This window comes from Lytechinus pictus, chromosome 3, assembly GCF_037042905.1.
Source record: "Lytechinus pictus isolate F3 Inbred chromosome 3, Lp3.0, whole genome shotgun sequence".
Lineage (NCBI taxonomy): Eukaryota > Metazoa > Echinodermata > Echinoidea > Temnopleuroida > Toxopneustidae > Lytechinus > Lytechinus pictus.
This window is the reverse complement of record NC_087247.1, coordinates 25,096,329-25,111,627: the sequence shown is the minus strand read 5'-3', so window position 1 is coordinate 25,111,627 and position 15,299 is coordinate 25,096,329.

Here is a 15,299-nt window from a genome sequence, read left to right as displayed (position 1 = left end):
ATCTTCTCACCTGATCCTCTTCTGTTTCTTTTCCTCCTGTTTTTCTTCTTCCTTCTCTTCTCTTTATATCCACTGTATCCTTATATCTCTTTTCCCCAACTTCCTCTTTTCTTACCTTCACTGCCCTTTTCATAACACTCTCTCTCTCTGTTATTCCTCTTCATATTGAATTTTATTGACAGATGTCTTGAAGATGTTCAAGCCCTTTTCAGTCATGTCTCCCTGTAATACGCTTACCCCCTCTCTCTTATTTCCAAACAGAAATCGCCCGGTAGGGGGCACAATTAGGCCACTTGCCCAATTACATTTTCTACATTTCGTTTCTCTCATTTCTCATAATTTGTCCAATTTACCGCACATGTCAAGAGTTCCCTGCATTGGTTCCCTGTGGGAGCTTCATCCAGGTTCTTGCATTGAACAGCCATGCCATTCAGTGACATCTCTGGGATTAGCTCTTCTGAAGTTGATGTTTTACTTCGCATGTGGCCGCTGAATTTGTAACCAAATTGTACTCAGAGATGTTGAAGAAGAAGTACATGCATAGGAGATGTGATGTGATGTGATCCTTTGTTTATTGGCAAATAAAAATGGCCAGTTCTGATAATTCTTGTATTTATGATTGGCATCAATTAAATTTCAGCCTGCTTCTTGAAGTATGATGTAAAATCACAACTTAAAAGGCCAGGAAGTACAATTTCTCATCCCGTTAGATTAACAATTCCAGCATGGTATATTAGGCATTGGTATAAAGTTAGATCGATTTGGTTAGATTCAACCTTTTAATGAATAGCATCAGTCACTTTTAATTGTTATGTATAGACCTATGTAATGAGTCAACAGAAAGGGAAGTAAAATAAAACAATGTTGAAGCGAGTGCTTGTCAAAAATCTGCTGGCTTTTTGTGTAAAAAGAGACAAAAGGACTATGATAATCTTGTGAATAATGGATATTAACAACCTTCTTGCTCTGAGCATGTAGATGATCATATGATATGATGATCAATGAACTCTACTCAAAACACTGTCAACCCAAACACATGGATATTTATGTTCAGGGGCATCCATCCTGTTCCTAAAAGAACCCTCTAACCTGTACCTAAGTAAGATAGTATACCAAGTAAATACCCCAGAGGAGGGTTTACAGGGGTAATGGATGTACCCTATTACACTGAATAGGGGGGGCAATGTTACACCTCTCCCTTATTTATGAGCATGACTTGCTGTGGCCATACAGGATCTGAGTCAGTAGTGTGATGTTTAGGACAAGAAGTAGTTTTTACACTTTTTGAACTTCTGGTGGGAAGTTTGAATAAGGTTATTATGTTATATACACACATATGCTTTAAAATCAAATGGAGGACTTGACTTGTTTCTTGGAGCTAATTTTGTCTGAACTCACCTAATTGTATCATTGAATTAATGTCATTGAAGCCATTCGAGCAAAATTTTAGAAATAGCAATGAACAATGGTAGTTCTGACATGCTTTAAATGATGAAAATTAAATGAAAGCACTTCATGGAAAAAATTGTAAACACAGAAAATCACAGGCAGGTACAGACATTGATTACACATTAGTTCAAGAAAGGACCTGTCTACTGACACAATTCATTGCCTATTTATCTAAATTACTGGGCATTTACTCATTTATTACACTACAAGATCAATTTTGAATTTATATTAATTTCTGTGTACCAATACTTTGTAGTAATTTTGGTGGATATAGCGTCATCTATCTAGAAAATATTCTATACCGAGGCGCGTTATTATTATTACCCCGGCCTTAGCTCGAGCTGCCTTTCAGCGCTCATGCATTCAAGGAAATAATCCTGCCAGGTACCCATTCACCTCACCTGGGTTGAGTGCAGCACATCAAAGTCCGAAGACTAATCCACTGGGCCACAACGCTCTACATGATTCTGGATTATTCTCATAATTCATTTTATGATCATTATATCTTTAAAAAGTGTTAGCATGGCTTAAACTTCCATACTAAATCACAATTTTATATAAATAATTTATTTCAAAAAGTCAAGTAAGTGGATTTTTTTTCACTGGAGTCTCTGGAAGAAATATTAAGTCCACATCTACTGTAGATTTGAGACTAGAAATACCTGTTTTGACATTTGCAATAAATATAATTGACTTATGAAGGAAATGTTGCTTACTTAGCTATAAACTGTGCCTGACCTGGCAGAAAGTATATCATCAATGAGTAGACATTTTCAAACAAAAATGTGGAATGGTGTTTATTTGCACATAATCATTTGAAACAGTCTCTCAGTATACTTTTGTCCCATCGTACCCTCTTAAATGCTTTATAATTCCTTTAAATCAGCTTCTGTTTAACCAAGCATGCCAGACTGTTGGGTGATAAAACTGATCTGGAACCATTTCTCTCGTCACGGCTGGTCATATATCAAGTCAAATGGTGCAGATAAAAGGGTGCATCTTCCAGCCAAATTGAGGGTGAAATTTATTGCTCTGTCCTTTTAAAAATGATATAAAGGTTGCCAGCTGGTGCTTGCTATTAGTTATGGTAATCATTTTCATACATTTTGGTTGCCTAATCAGTTATTGCCTAATTTCATTTATAATTTACTACTTTAAAGTAAATATTTTATATTTTGAAGGGGTTTGAAATGACTAAAATTTCATATATTTAGTATCTTAAAAGAACCCTGTTAATTTCTCTTTAAAAAAAATCAGTTTGAAGTTTCTATAATTGTAATTAAAAAAAAGTGATTTACATTTTTTAAAGAAGATAAATGGTAAAAATGGTACCCTAATGAAAGAATCATCACTGTTGTTTGAGTCATATTATTCTTTTGAAAATGATAATTGAATTCGGTAATAAAATAATCTCCTATGTAAATCAGGTAGTGAGTATCTCAATTTTTTTCAATGAAATTAGAAGATTCCATAAGGAGAAAGAAAAGCCTTTAACCAGTTCTGATTTTGAATGTTTAAGTTGAGAGTGCCAGTACTGAAACCTACCACTATTCTCAGTTGCAAATTAACGACCATTCCTGGCATGTTTGCTTTGCTTGACTCTCACTGAGATGTAAATAACGACCATAGTCCAGATGTTTGGCATGAACATTTCTCTTCCTAGATATCATGTTCATTCTTCATCCTATGTCACCTCGCTCTCCATGAAATACATAATGCGAGAATTCAACAAGAATAAAATAGTCTTAAGTGCATCCTACTTTTTTCTTACTAAGGGAATTTTCGTCTTTCCACTTCCAGCTCTTAAAAAAAATTATTTTCATTTTGTTTTAGATATACCTGAAACAGATTCATTTTGATATTTTAAAGTAATATTTATGTCAATATCAACAATACATCTACTGTCCTGATTAATTGACCTTAGAGGATGAGACAGCCTAATTGAGATATTAGCCTAAGGTACTCCAATTTCCTTTTTTTATCAGTGACGTAATAAGGTAGTGATATGCAAACTGTGAATGATTAAACTTAACATTTGAATTTAATAGTTGTGGCCAGTTGAATTGATGATCAGTTCAATTGGCTTGCATACCTGTCTATGGCTCGTGTAAGGGTTATGTCGTAATGGATCATATCAAGTCATGCTTGATGTAAAATAGATAAGTCATCATACCCTGGTAAACTCTAATGGCTGGAGACCGATCCACTGGTCATTTCAGGTTAGTAAGAATAGCTGAATATATCTGTTCCATCAATCTATCTAGCACCTCTTAATATAACCTACATCTCCTATGACATTTTAAGAACTGCACTATGAAAGGACGGAGTGATGAAACTCGAATCAGTAAGCTTCGACTGATGTAAGTATGTCAGGCATCAGAAGAGCTATATCCCTTTTTAACCATGTCAGGTCCATTTAAGTTTCCTAGTTGGGAGGATGCTAACTAACGTGTGTACCCTCTGCATGTATTTTGTGTTGTCCTTCTGGTTCTTAACTCTATCTTCTGTTGAGGACCAGAAAGGCATTGTCCACTTTCATGATAAATGTTTTGCTTTCCGTGCTCTCAACAGATGTGTGCAAATCATAAGGTGCTATGTGCAGTATAGATTTGCTGTTTTAAAGTTACGTATCTCTGAAGATCAGCAAAGTCTTTAGATCTCGACTTCATCAGATTAGCAAAGATATGAAGGTAAAAGCTTTTTTATTGGAAATACAATTGTCAGTACTGATTTGGTGATTGTCTTTGTAACCTTATCACTATCATTACAAAGCAGATTTTTCCAATTGAGCCAAGCTATTTATATTGTCATAGTCACATTTGTAAAGGTCCTTTTGAAAAGATAATGAGGTTTGAAAATGACCATTGAAACTGCCTAGAGGTTGGATTGTCCATATCCTTTGATCTTTAAGATCATTTTTTTGTCATGACTAACGCAAAAATTATGAGTATCCAGTCGGTGTTTCCTTTAATCATATCAGGCTACTTGCTGAAATATGGGGACCTAACATTCCCCCTTTCTGTGACTTAGCCACCCAGTGTTCTGTCGGTCAATATTTCATCTCTAAGTTCTGTTGAGTCAATCACTTGTCATGACTAAAACCTGACTCAACTATCAAAACCTATAACATCAGTGTGATGAATCCAGTGCACTTTTATGAAAACAGTATTGCTATAAAGTCCAGGGTCCTGTTTTGATTCATAAAGAAAGATACTTGGTAAAATTAGCCTATTACACCTAATGGAAATATCCAGGTGGGGAGAGACAAAAAAAATAGAAAATTTAGAGAAAATTATGATATTGCTTCCAAAACCCATTGGTTCCTGAAAAAAGGTGTCTTTTTCTAAAAAAAAAAAAAAAAAAAGGAGAATACAGTAGCAATGAAAAGGAAAAAAAAAACCTCTCAAATCATCATCAATCATTACTATTATCATTGTCTTTATCATCACAATCAACATCATCAAAGATGTCACAGATAATCTGATGATGCATTTATACAGTCACCTTGTTTTTTTTTCCACAAGGAATTAACCATGCACCTTAGTAGATAGCAATTTCCCATTTTGGTATCTTATCCTTGCCTCAGTTTCATCACTCTTTTCATCCCCCTACTTCTATTTTATGTAACACATGGGAGCTTTTCAGTCATCATGACTAAATTTATGCTCTAGGAATCGAAAGTGTAATTTGTGCCAAATACTGCATCTTGAATCCTTGATACGAAGCAGATGATGCGTCTCCGAGGTTTACGTTTATCCATTGTGTTTTAGTCCTGGTTGATTTACTATCTGATATATCAATGACTAAGTTTCCTCTCTTAATGGGGTGTGATGTTTAGTTGTTAACAGGTTAGCTCCATCCACCCCCTCCTTCTTCATTGTCTTCATCTGGAATTCCAACACTTTGTGAAGAACTAGACTTGCATGCACATGGGGAAATGCTTGCATTGTCATTCTCTCTGTGCTCCAACTCCTCTTTCTTTTTGCCATCTTTTTGAGTTCCACCATTTGGCAAAGAACTGTTGCCTTTATTGCACGTGGGAAATGGTTGCACTGTCATTGTCGGTTATCAGATGTTAGAAGCAGGAAGATAAAAGGCCAGAGTGGAGTTCAAAGAGATGTTTGTTTTAAGTTTACATGGCTAATCGGTAACATTGGATCTCTATACGTCTGCAGCATCTCTTAGTTTCAGGATATCATGCATGAATCATGATGTTTGTTGTCTCAGACATAAAAAAGTCATTGTTTATCTTCCTGTTGTGGCATATGCAGGTTATCATTAAAAATGATTCATGGTTATCTAGAGATCTTGGCAAAGACCTTGCTAATACGAATTCAGAGAATCCAGGAATCCAGACATGTATAACATGACAGTTGTTGGCCTTGATGCATATGTAACCTTTCATATCCATGACAAAGTCAAAACTTTCTCAATCTCATGTTTACACAAGTCCAAACTTATCTGCCAATTGGTAAATTGATATATTGTCCTGTCTTGGTAGTAGCTTGAATGCAATGTGACTGTAAACTAGCTTTTCTAAAATTTTACTCTGGCTGGAATGGTATTCAACGGGTCAAGACTTTCCTGGAGAAAGGACAAAATGATATGGGTGATGTACTTGGACTTGAATTGTTAAGAGTGATGCAATGTTTAGATACAAAATGGATCGGTCATTTGGATATGGCTTGTCATGATAGGTAATGTTGTCATGGAATTTATTGAAGATCTCTTTGAAAATGTAATCTCTACCGATCTCTACCCCCCCCCCCCCCCATTCTATGTCTCTTTGCATGTGATAAAATCAAGATATCATTTTAGTAATGCGCTGGCAGGGTATTTAGCTCTATAATGCAGAGTCACATGCAGGTCAGCATGGTGCTGCCCAGGTTTACGGATTTGCCGCAAATTCTCTGAATTCTAGCCGCGATTACAGCAAGAATTCAATCTCACCCCAGACCATGAAAGATGGGTTTGTTTGCCCCATCTTAAGATACATCTTCTGAGGTCATCCAAGGCTTTGTAGTGTCTCCAGCAATTTGTCTTTCGGGATTTTTTTTCAATCTGGTTTGCCTGTTTACCTAGCTTTGTTGTAGCCATGGTTACTGATCACTTGGTACTCTGGGAGAGTTGAAAGGAATTACATGTTGGGATCCTGGAGAATTTCAGTTGTAATTGATACTGTCGGAGATCACTCAAATGACCCTCTAAATACTGATAATTTTGTATTGCTACATTTCTATTTACAAGGGTATTTTAGGTCACTTTTTCAGACAGATTCCTACTTGTATCATTTCAGTATTATAGTTTAGATTCCATTTTTTACCCTTACTGTGGCGTGAATTGCTAATGAAAAGGTATAAATGCTTTTGTGTTTTTCCATTTTCACTAGGGATAATTTTGTTTACACATTGAAAGATAATTTTATCTGTGTCTTAGTTTTTTCAAATTACATCATTTCCTAAACATTTAAAAGCATTTTTTGTTTTCTTAGATAATTGAAAGACTCGATAAAACTTTATAAAACTGGAAGACCTCTGAAAACACTTTAGAGCCAGAAAAATACCCAAGCCTTGCTTTGCCAACTCACATTCTTCATGATGTAGTGGGTCATTGCTCTCATTGGTGATGTCTAGCCAAAAAATATCAAATCTTTTTGATAAATTTTCTCTTTTTCTTGAATGTTTGATTGTCCCTGAGGGTTTATAGTATTCAGTCAGAGAGATTATAGAGATATTCGTTTTCAATATGATAGAGGACATCCACAGTTTGATATTCTTCCTAAAAGCTGGCAATAAAATGCCAATTATTTTATGTTGGCATGGTAAACAAAACTCTTCTTTGGATGGAAAGTTTTCTGGTTTTGTTATGGTTCTGCTGTAGTATGTAATGTATTTGCGAGACTTGTAAAATATGGAATTAAATCATCAAGGGGGTCATGTGTGAATGGTAATATTCTAACATATTCAATTATCGTTGATGTTGTGCTTGTTTATTAGCTGTGGTTGGCATGTTGTCAATATTATGATCATTCTGTGGTGGATTCTTCATTACGTGGGAAATGTTGGCGACAAGTCCTTGAATTGACAATGACTTTGCCTGTGATTAGATTAAAATATATTTCCTGTTTAGCTTGCTGTGTAATCCAAAATGTCATGTTCGACCTCTCAATCTCCTTTTGCATCTTTTTTTCTTTACATTTATAGTTAAAGATATTAGCCCACTATCGCGTGTGGCACTGCCAAAATATGCAGTGCATCTCTGTTCCCATAGCTGCCAACTTTTTCATACAGCATGAGTTTTTGCAAGGCCCATCGAGTATCTGTTTTTCTCTTTGCATCTTTCGCCCATGAATCTTAGGACTACGGAGAAATAGATAGTTTATGCGTGACTTTCTTCTTTGTTTTGGCCATTTCTGCTCTTCCAATGGAAACCTTAAAATGCAACAAGTAGTAACCAGACCAACGGAAAGGTGGAACAGGGTGGCCGGTACTGTCCACTGTGAAACGCTGAGATCTTTTTACTTCCATACATTCAGTCCTGGAGCTATTTTGCAGAAAACATTGTTTGGTTACCTACAAATATGATTACCTTCCTGAACTGGAGATTATTAGACTTTTTCAACCATTCAATTTTTAAGAAAAACATCCTGCTTGAATCCCATTCTATTGTGCATCTTCTTTTTGTTGCAAAACATAAGCTTTATTTTATGGAATAAAATGATGAATGTTCAATCCCTAGGGTAATTCATGTTTACATGCTTTCTTTCACTCAATGTCTGGAATATATAATTCTTCTTCCAATCCAAACAATCTATTCTCTCATTCTTCCCAAGCTTTCATTACAAAAAAACCTGTCATAATTGTCTAAACCAGATATTCTTTGAGCCATAAACCCCTGGAGAATTCATATTTCCTGAAGAAGTGTTCTTTGTTATATATTCCTTAAATCATGGCTTAAATGAAGAAAGTAAAGGGCCAAAGTGTTATGGGTTTTCACTTAAATAGTTTTAATTCAATACTCTGTTACTGATCACTGAATACTTTTTGAAAACACCCAGAGGGTTTACATTGCATGGACATCTATTTAGTTTCTATAAAATTCTGACAGAGGAGGAGGAGGAAGGGGGGTGCTAGAGCCATTAGCTAGCTTTGAGGTTTCTTCATTCGAGAACTGATAGCTGTATTCATTATTTAGTTATCAGTTATAGAAGAAAACTTTTGTAACTAAAGAATTATTAGGAGTTGGATTTCATTGCAATTGTTTTCCAGTTGTTCCTAACCATACGTTTCCACAGATATATGAGTTGAGTTAGGCCTTCGGTTTAATTATTCAATAGGTTCCCAATGTTACTTGGAGAAGAAAGTTATAATTTAATCAAAATTCAATTAAATTGAGTTAGTTAAAGAAGCACAATGTAGCTTTATGTTTTAGGACTGATGTGGAGGTTTTGAATTTCCTGCTTCCATAGATTAAGATGAAATTATCTATAGTATAATTGAAAGCAATGTTATTATTCTGGTTATGGTTCAAAAAGCAAAAAGAAAATCCCTTTGTATTATGCTATACCCAAATGTGAGATTAAATGATATATATCTTGAAGCAATATTGATCCATGGTTTTCAATGTCTAAATCAAGTATGTGTTATTGAGTTATTTTGTTGAAACTTCATTAAATACAAATTGAAATTACTCTTCATGTCCGGAGAAGATACAAATTTGATTACATGATAGAAACCTGAGCTTCTCTCTTTTATCAAATTTGCAATTTTACAATTTACTTTCCACAAATTTTTTTTTTCTGTTAAAGTATGTTTTGAAGAGGGAAATTATTTTCAAAGAGAAAAATCAATTGCACAATGTTTTTGCTTGAAGAATGGGCATTACTTTTGTTTTTGGTGATGATTAGTCCTTTCATTTTGTCTCTCACTCTCCATCAGAGCTTGGTTTTTTTCTCAGATATTTTGCTCACAGCTTGTTATTAATCGAATTTCAGAAATCCTAGACGCTTTTAACAAAACTCTGAAGAGGTTTCCAAACAGAATTCATTCCACTTAAGCATCTTTACCAAGCGTAATTATTCCCAGTCACATCTTTTCATCTAATTATTGGCACTTATTCCATTGTGCAGGGCTTGTCTTCCATGAAATAATTCATAAATTATGGGTAATTTATACTTTTTGACGGCATGCATTGTATACAGAGAGAGAGAGCTGTGATCGATGAGAAGGCTCAACCTGGACGCGTCGTGGTACACCTCGCTTTTCCTCGAAACAATTTTGAGCGGTTTCATCGTAGGACATCGATTTCCGTGTCAGATATCACCGGCCATGCTGTTCCGAGATGCTAGCTATAATCACAATCAATGTAGCCACATTGTATGAGGCTTTTATATACTCCTTCCTGTTATCCCACAATTTTTTTTGCAACAGTTTCAAAAGCAGGGCTTGAAGAAATTTGTCTATCTATCACCTTTCCAACTGGGCTCACCGTTGCCTTTTATTAGAAGCTGTCCGTTCTCACAACATGAGATTCTTTGTAATCTCAGTAATTTGCAACTGTTTCAACTCTGGCTACCCTGTGGTGAGGTAATAAGTTTGTTTCATGATTAATCAATTTATTCTGTAATTGATTAATTGAAAACATATACAATTTGGAAACTTTTCGGACCACCCTTAGCCTTGAATCCATTGAGTTGTAGGTTTCCTTGAACAAGATTCAATTTTAAACAACATCTAATATTAAACATTATAGTCTTTTTCAAAGTGTATTTTTCTAAAGAAACATAGAGGTATGAAAAGTGATAAACTTTATTTTAAATGATATATTCTGGAATGTATCATTTCACCTAAAAATCATCTGAAATTGATTTACTATTTTCATTACTAGATAAAACTCTTTGTATACTTCATTAGAATACTATTTGTCTAATGTTTATTATTAAATATAGCAAATATCTTAAACCATGTCAAAATTCAAGGAGCAAGTTCCTTCTTCTTAAAACTGAGATTTGATTGAAAAAGAATCAAGTCTTTTATTTATAATGCATTATGAAGTAATACTGTGGCAATTCTGTGATGATCTAATAATTTGTATGTAAAGCCTGGATGAAGACTTGCAGACACACTTTAGTTCCTTCATAGTGTCGGAACAATAAAACTTGCAACAGTTTCAGGTATGGGACACCCCAGGGATAGGCTTGTTATGACTAAAATTGGATTATTATTAGAACCATCAGATATTTGCACGAGATATGATTTCATCTTCACAGTAGGCCATCATCCGATTGCAACTGACCGCATGCTTAAAGTGAAAAGTTTGACCAAATGGTTAGTTTGGTCCTATACAGCAAGCAGCAAATTCACATTTATTCACATTGAAATGCCCCTTTTTTTTAAATTGGGAACTTCTAATTAGAACTAATTTGAACTGATTTATTTTTGCTACATGGAAAATTAAAGGTGTATTATTGAACAGTATAAAAACAAGTCATTTATCATGTTGGGGAATCAGTGCAAGGACAATAGAGAGTAATTTAAATGTTCTCAAAGAATTTCTTCAAAATCGCTTGGGATAAATCTGAAGTAAAACTTTGTGAAAGATAGACATGTGACCTTAAAAACGTTCAAAATCTAATTTGTATGCCCAGTTGTGTACAAATGTTGGCCTGATAAAGGAGTGTCCTAAAGTTGTCTCAATAGTACCCTTGTGTGTTTTCCTTTGTGTCAGTCCACAGACTCTACCTTTAATCTGAAAGAAGTCACTTAAACTCTAGCCTTAAGCAATGACCAGTCTCACTGACATCTGCTGTAGAGAATTCATAGGGTGTCAAGAAGTCCTGTAAATTTCTTGTGGAGTACAGTCAAGGAGGGTCCATACTCCAGTACACTTTGTGCTCTCAGAAATCACCAGTATCTCCAACACTTGATATCCGCCATCACTTCAATTGATGCAATCGCAAATTGGACACTTTTTATTTCCTCGTTTGTACTTTCAGTAGATTACAGATTGAATTCCTTCATCACTTGGGTTAAGGACCGCCCCTGATCTTTCCTGAATATTATTGGACCCCCTCCTGGTGAAGTGAAGGGTGCTATGGCATTGACCAAAGAGAGGACCAATCAAGCACCTGTTACCCCTTTCTCAAGCACCATCACTTCTGATATAGTCTGATATTAATGTGTATATTTGATAGCTTATTCCAACCACATATCCCCCATGTGAACCAATTGACTCAACACTATTTATTTTCATACCAGGGTCAGACAATATAACTACATATTTCTTGATCTCACCGATTATTTTCTGTTAATCTTATGTCCTTCATAATCATAATTCATCACCCTTTTAAAAAACTGTATCTTATTTCTCACGCTGTTCAACTTTATAGACATCCATTCCCCAACCCTACCATAAACAGTTCATAAACAATTTCATTGCCCACTTTTTGAAATGAGATTAATATAAAGTAAGAATCAGGATAAGATCATCACTTTTTGCTTGCATTCACATATTATAATATTTCAGATTTTTAAAAAAAGTTGCCCACTTTGTGAAATGAGATTAATCAAAATAAGAATCAGACTAATATTATCATTTTTTTGGCTTGCATTCACATATTGAAATATTTCGGACTTGTATAAAGTTGGCAGGTAGCTCTGATATCCAAAATTGATAAATTTGCTCAATCAAGTATATGTTCCGTATGATTATTGAAAATAAAATGTGAGATAAGAAAATGTAATTGTTCCACATCTACATCAGATAACGGTTCTCAATTTGGATATGGCTAATGGTATATGCTTCACTCAATATTCAAATTGGTTAATAGAAGATAAACTGATAAATATGAAAATTAACCACACACATTCAGAAAAAGATTCATCCTGGATTAAGCTGTGACAGCTCCAGTCGTAGCAACTAATAACTTCTAATTTTGATGAGAATAGGAGCCCAGATCAGGGGGTCAGTGAAGTTCCGGTCAGAACTGGCAAAGCAATATTTTTCTGGCTGACTGATAAAATCAACCAATATCAGGCTAAATATGCCGACTACATCCACTCAGTGTGTTTATTCAGGATTCTCGGCCAAAATAAACTTGGAAATGGGTGCTCCGACTTGAGCTTCAGGCAAAGAAGAGGTTAAAGTTTAACAGACCAAAAGTACTTGTCAGAGTCGCTCAAATAAACAAACAATGTCATTGCTAGCTATATCTATATTAGCATCATATGAAGATGCAAGGGGAGAACCAGGAGTGAAAGAATCTGACCAAAGTGATGGATAAAATAATTCTGTTATCTTGCCCGGAGATTAAAAGAGTGCCTTAATGTTAAGAACACATATTGAACTTGGGTGAATAGTTTGATTTCTTTCATCATGTCCAAGCAAGGAAGTGCCTCTAGCAAACCTCAAACCACTACCACCTTGACCACAAAAACCCTTCTTTAGGGGATTAGAACTAGGTCTTGTTTTGAGCTTTCTTGATGAAATATCTCTCTCTCAAAAAGGGAGCTCTTATCTGATGGTCAACCCTTGTCCATTATAGCAACTGTGAAATTGGTATAAATTGTGTACCTTTTGCAATTAGGCAGCAGGTCCCCAAGAGATGCATGCTTGTTTGCCTGGCACCATTGTCCAGCTGCTGAGAGGGGTCAAGCAAATCAGTGAGCTGAACAGCAAGAACGGAGAGGGGGCAAAGAAGATAGGGGGAAAGGAGAATAGAGTAGGAGAGAGCAAAAGAGAGACAGAGAGAAGGACAGACAGACATATTATGTAGGATATGTATATTAGAATGGGAAAGACTTGATTAGACTTTGGGTTGCAATGCCCTCATTCAACTATCCTTCAATTGACCCTTGACCTGTAGTGACCTTTGAACCCCCCCCCTCGTTATTCGATGGTCAGTGGTGTAGATAGATGAATCAATTATGATGTGGCTCTTGATTAGGTTTACCTCAGGGAGTCTGCTTCAAGATTGGGACCAGATTTTTTCTACCCCTACCAGACACTGATCATGATTACAGAGAATTATTAAGAACAAGGGGAATAATCAGAACCCCAATAATGGATTCAACGATGAATAGTATTGTATATATAACTTTTAAGAAAACAACAACAATGTAGGACATTCCAACTTTTGGTTCTTAGATGGGTGCCTGTTTCTAGACTGTTTCAAACAGTAAGGAAACTCATGTAAAGTACTCATCCTGAACTATGAAGTTTAAAATCATCTTTCCTGAGGATGATGTCTGCTTTTCAAATTTGTCAGAAAAGGACGATAAGGGCACTTCTTCAAAGTATATTCTGATATTCAAATGGCATTGATAGAAGCTAAACATAATCTTTCATTTCACTGACATTGTGAAAATATGTTGGAGGTTTGTTTTTGCTTGGAAAGTCTTCATCACATCATTATAAAGGATTATTATCAGCCATTTTCTTATAGTATACCTTACCCATGCCTGTCAAAGGGATTAGTACCATTTGAGAAATCACATAGCTGGCTAGAATAAATATTCCATTTAATGTTGTGTAATTACACCCCTTAAAAAACAACATTTTTGGTGTAAACTATCATCATAAGATTAAAAGTAAATAAAGAGAGGTAATTTAGAATAGGAAGTCATTGTAATGTTCCATTATGTGGCTGGCTTTCAAGCCTTCTGGAGCTGAAAATGGAATCCCCTTCATGTAAGTGTGGCTCTTTGAACAGACAAGGTTTGTCATTAGGCCACAAAATTGGGCTATTTATTTTGTGTAATCACACAGATTCTCACCAAACAAGTCGAGAGACATTAGAAATACTTAATAATCCCCTTTGCATGAAATATATCAGACCAGACATTTCTTTCATGATACACTTTCTCATTATGTTCACTTCCATCTTGTCTATCCATCTCTTTCATAGCATCTATCATTAAAAGTCATTCCTGTAAAGGAACTTGCAATTCTTCAGTATGATTTCACTAAATGATACCGTTCCTTTAGGGTGTTTGCATGTTGTCCTAGTGTTGAAAGCCTCTCCCCCCAAAAAAGTCTTGTAACTCGATGTTGAAAAAAATACTATCTGGCACTGAACAGACAATTTGTCAGACGTGCGATTTAATAAACAAGAACGATGCCTTGTGTCTAAATTGTGGAGCAAGCTACATGTATGCTCCTCAAGTTTGACCCAATGTTAATGAGACTTGGCACACACATTGTTCTTGATGTGAAGATATGCAAGAATCATTTTCCGAAGGTTTCTTGAGTACTGTATTGCAGTGATTACGTCATATTACGGTGTTGCCATTTCCTGATTTAGAGCGGTTGTGATAGGACTGGTGTAAATGAATGACATTCATTGATATTTCTAGATTATTTAGGTTCAGGATTATTGGAGGGTGGAATGTGATACTAAAGGAAGGAAGAGAAGGAAAGAAGGGAGGAAAGATGAGAGGAAGACGAGAGGTTTACCTGAGGATCAGTTGGGAATAGCAAATCCCTTGTCGCGCGGCATGTACGCATATTAGATATTACCAATGTCATTAACCTCTTCATTGCCATCAAGATATGCGCGGACCGGTTCTTATGCTTAATTCATGAAATCCTTGTGCCATACATTGTAAAATGTTGACTATGTCGTTAAAAAATTTATGCTACCGTCAAGATTTGTGGAAAACTGATTTTATGCTTAATGCATATGAAAATATAATTGCACCAAAGCAAAATACGTTTTGGATAGAACTCATGTCGTAAACCAATTTATTGTTTTCTTGTGTTCATTTTGCATAAAATCCCTGCACCATCCAAATATGCATATCACCAATTGCAGATTATCTGACAAAATAAAAATAATCATTAATGAATGCATT